The sequence below is a fragment of the Colobus angolensis genome, unplaced genomic scaffold (assembly GCF_000951035.1).
Source record: "Colobus angolensis palliatus isolate OR3802 unplaced genomic scaffold, Cang.pa_1.0 Scaffold44, whole genome shotgun sequence".
In the NCBI taxonomy this organism is placed as follows: domain Eukaryota; kingdom Metazoa; phylum Chordata; class Mammalia; order Primates; family Cercopithecidae; genus Colobus; species Colobus angolensis.
Genome location: NW_012117821.1, coordinates 1,466,869 through 1,470,999, shown reverse-complemented (window position 1 = coordinate 1,470,999; position 4,131 = coordinate 1,466,869). Strand labels below are relative to the sequence as shown.

General features: G+C 55.2%; 1 protein-coding gene across 3 annotated transcripts in view; it reads left to right on the top strand.

Moving 5' to 3' along the window:
- Window positions 1–4,131, top strand: part of TRAF2 (TNF receptor-associated factor 2) — a 48,215-nt gene that overhangs the window by 5,429 nt on the left and 38,655 nt on the right. The window contains exons 1-2 of one of the 3 annotated variants that reach the window (XM_011957276.1): window positions 3,061–3,184; window positions 3,844–3,887. The exons of the other annotated variants lie outside the window; for them this stretch is intronic. The gene's annotated coding sequence lies outside the window, so the exon portion shown is untranslated. Of the gene's footprint in view, window positions 1–3,060; window positions 3,185–3,843; window positions 3,888–4,131 lie in introns of those variants that run through there. 3 annotated transcript variants of the gene reach the window in all.

The following is a 4,131-nucleotide window of genomic DNA, read 5'->3' as shown; positions in this document are numbered from 1 at the left end:
CCGCTCCCCCGCGCCCTGTCGCACTCTCCACGCTCAGGTGTGGGCCCCTCGTGTCCCCGAATCCCCGCACCCCCACCCGATGCGTGCCCGGGCGGGTCAGGGGCGCCTCCGACCCCTGAGGCTGCTCGCGTCCCCAGCCGGGGGTCGGGGAAGACCGGTGAGGCTGGGGGCGGAGCCGATTCTGCTGCTTTCCTGCTGAGTGGCTGGGGAGACCCCGGCTGAGCCTTGGTGAAAAAGTCCCTCTGGCTGCTGGGAAGGGAGGGTCGGGGGTAGCAAGGAGCCAGGGCCGGGCCCAGGGCCTGGGCCTGGTCCTGGGATTGGCAGGGGATGTTTGTGGAAGGTAGAGCGGAGAAAAAGGAGTTGGAATGTCTGCAAGAATCTGGCCTGAGCAGCTGAAGGCTGGTGCTTCCTAGGCCAAGATGAAGGAGTCACACAGCGCCCATGGCCTCTCGGGAGGCAGCCAGATGTGCAGCCTGGGGTCAGGGGAACGGTCAGGGCCAGAGCTGGGTATTTTGGAGTTGGCATTTTGAGGCCCTGAGGGCTGAGGGTCAGTGCAGAAGAGCACCAGATGCACACTCGGTGTAGGGCAGACAGCAGGTAGGGTGTCTGGCAGCCAGTGAAGACGGGGCTGGGAGGAGGAGGGAGTCTTGTCTGGGTCAAGTCAAGGGAAACTAGGACTGAGAACGGACCCTGCTCACATGATCTTGAAGGGACAGAATTACTGCACTGTAACTCAATCTCTCTCCATGTTAACAGCTCTAGTTTTTAATACGAGAAACTAAATGTATTAATGTGTGAACACTTGTAAGATTCAAGAGCTCCTCTCCTGCAACGCTTGCTTCTGATACTTTCGTATAAACAATTGTTAGGAGTTTAGGCTGTTACCAAGTTTCTATTTGGTATTATGTTGAGCCTGAAAAAGATGGGGTTACATATAAAATTGTAATTTTATTTATTTATTTATTGAGACAGTTTTGGTCTCGTTGCCCAGGCTGGAGTGCAGAGGTGCGATCTCGGCTCACTGCAGCCTCCGCTTGGTGGGTTCAAGTGATTCTCCTCCCTCAGCCTCCTGAGTAGCTGGGATTGCAGGCGCCCGCCACCACGCCCAGCTAATTTTTGTATTTTGGGTAGAGATGAGGTTTCATCATGTTGGCCAGGCTGGTTTCAAACTCTTGACCTGAGGTGATCCACCCTCCTCGGCCTCCCAAAGTGTAGGGATTACAGGCATGAGCCACCGCACTCAGCCATGAAATTATAATGTTAAAGTGAACTTTGAGTATTTGGAGGGCCTCCTATTCATGGCTGCATGCAGATCAGTGTTCCAGATCAATGTTCAGATGGGCTTTTCTAGAAGTGGGTTAGAATCGGGTGCCACCCAGTGAACTCTTACGTGAAGTTCAGTATTGTATGAAGCAGTCGTGCACTGTTGGTGGAAACATGAATCGAGGAAGTTTGAATCTCCAGCACTTGGGGCATCTTGGAGTCTGCCTGTGAGAAGGGTAAGATCTGGGTTGAACGCAAGCATTCGCAGCGACGAGGTGACCCCTGCAGCGGCCAGGTTGCACCCATATCTGATTTGGTGTCATGGTTTGGGCAGCGTTTGACTCGTGTAACAATACAGCTTGTCCTTTTGGGAGTCACTGATGCTACCAAACCATGTTCACACACCAGAGTCAGGATGTCAGGTGTCAGCTGCCTGATGACTCCAGCTTAGTGAAGGCCTCTGTGATTTCTTGTGGGGGTGTCCCGTTGTGAAGGGAACACACAGCTCAGCCCCATTAGCAACAAGGGTGCCAAATGCCCCCCACTCTCCTGTGGAGGGGAGTCTTGCTCTGTCCCCACGCTGGAGTGCAGTGGCACGATCTCGGCTCACTGCAGCCTTTGCCTCCTGGGTTTATGCTCTTCTCCTGCCTCAGCCTCCCCAGTAGCTGGAACCATAGGCGCCCGCCACCACGCCCAGCCACCACGCCCAGCTAATTTTTTGTTTTTTTAGTGGAGATGGCATTTCACGGTGTTGGATGGTCTTGATCTCCTGACCTTGTGATCTGCCCACCTCAGCCTCCCAAAGTGCTGTGATTACAGGTGTGAGCCACCGCAGAGGGGCTTTTTTATATTAAAACTTGTTTTTTTTTCTTTTTTTGTTTGTTTTTTTGTTTGAGATGGAGTCTCGCTCTGTCACCCCGTGTGAGCCACTGTGCCTGGCCTTTTTTTCTTTTTTGAGACAGAGTTTCGCTCTTGTTGCCCAGGCTGGAGTGTAGTGGCGTGATCTCTGGCTCACTGCAACCTCTGCCTCCCAGGTTCAAACGATTCTCCTGCCTTAGCCTCCCAAGTAGGTGGAATTATAGGCACCCACCATGCCCGGCTAATTTTTGTGTTTTTAGTAGAGGCCGGGTTTCTCCATGTTGGTCAGGCTGGTCTCGAACTCCCAACCTCAGGTGATCCGCCTGCCTCGGTCTCCCAAAGTGCTGGGATTACAGGCATGAACCACCAGACCTGGCCTAATTTGTGCATTTTTTGTAAAGACGGGGCTTTCGCTATATTGCCCAGTCTGGTCTTGAATTCCTGAGCTCAAGTGATCTCCAGCCTCGGCCTCCGAAAGTGCTGGGATTACAGGCATGAATCTTTTATTACTTTCTTGTGTGTCCTTCCCAAGTTCACAGAAAACACAAGCAGACAGAAATCCATTCTTTCCCACGGTTGCTGGCATGGACTCTGCTGTGTGACAGCAGAAGCTCACGTGCTCAAGGGTCTCCTGGCTGCAGCCAGCCCTGGACAGGCGGGCTTCAGATTCCCCCCAAGGTTCTATGCCATTCAGTTGGAGGACAAGAGCTTCCCCACTGTCTGGCATGGAGGCAAAGCTGCCTCCAGGTCCCACCCCTCCCCAGGCCTTTCTCCTTTTATCAAGGGTTGCCCTGGGGGAGGCCCCCTGTGGAGCTGATGAGGAGGGAGCCTCTGTGCCCAGTGCACTGGCCTGAGGGGGTGAGGCCAGGGTTAGGGCTGGCGCTGGTGCAGGGGACTCTAGCCCGGAGCTGCAGCTGCCTTCCTGGAAACACTCCTGTCAGGTGACTACAGAGTGAGAGTGAAACCAGCTTCCCTCAGAGGCTGCGGCACAAGGCTGACCTGCAAACGTCTGAAAAAAAGAGGCAAGCTCTCGGTGTGAGCAAGTGGACTGCGGCTATTTGAGGTGGGCACTTCCCCTGGGGACATCACCAGGCACACAAGGGTGTCCCTTGTTCACGGTCTTGTAGGGGGCCCAGCTCGGACATTCTGCCTCCTGGCTCTGTCTGCAAGCTGGGCTCTGTCGTCCCAAGACCTGAGTAAAAGGACACGAGGTGTGAGCCTTCGAGGGCGCCAACCACGCCCAAGGGAAGCCAGGCAGCTGCTGGCATTCAGACGCATCCACAGAGCCCTGCTGGGTGCAGAGGGCAGACGCGGCCACTGGCTTTCAGATGCATCCACAGAGCCCTGCTGGGCACAGAGGGCCGACGCGAATGGCACGGTAGCCCCTTAACCCCCGTGCTCTGCAGGCTCAGTGGGCAGCTGTGGGGTCCTCCCTGGCCAGGTCAGTGAGTGCCTGGCGTCCACAGCAGCATCTGTTCTGGTCCATGGTCAGGCCGCCCTTCCAGGGACACTGGTACCCTCCAGTCAGGACACGGAGACCAGGACAGCAGCTGCATGTGTCCATCTTCAGGTTCCAACTGCTGCCCTCCTTCTTGCTTCTGCAACCCCAGCCCTCAGGCAGTGGGAGGACGCTTGGGCCTCTCCTGAGACTGCCCAGGGGCATCTCCTCCCCCTGCCCCTACGGGAGGCCTGGGTGGCTGACTTTTGCTTTCTTTTCCGCAGGAAGGAGCCCATATGGGAATCCCCTGAGCTGCGCCATGGCCAGAGTGAGTCACCCCTTTCCAGCCAGCAAATGAGGCGAGTCCCCAGGCCAAGGTGTCACAGCTTCCAAGCTGGTGGGCGGGGTGGGGAGGCACTTCCCAATCAGTGTACCTCCGCCTCTCAGTCAGGCTGGTATCAACTTGCTATGCCTTGCAGGCCTGTCATCACAATCAATATTATTATTATTATTATTATTATTTTATTATTATTATTTTTTTTGAGACAGAGTCTCGCTCTGTCGCCCAGGCT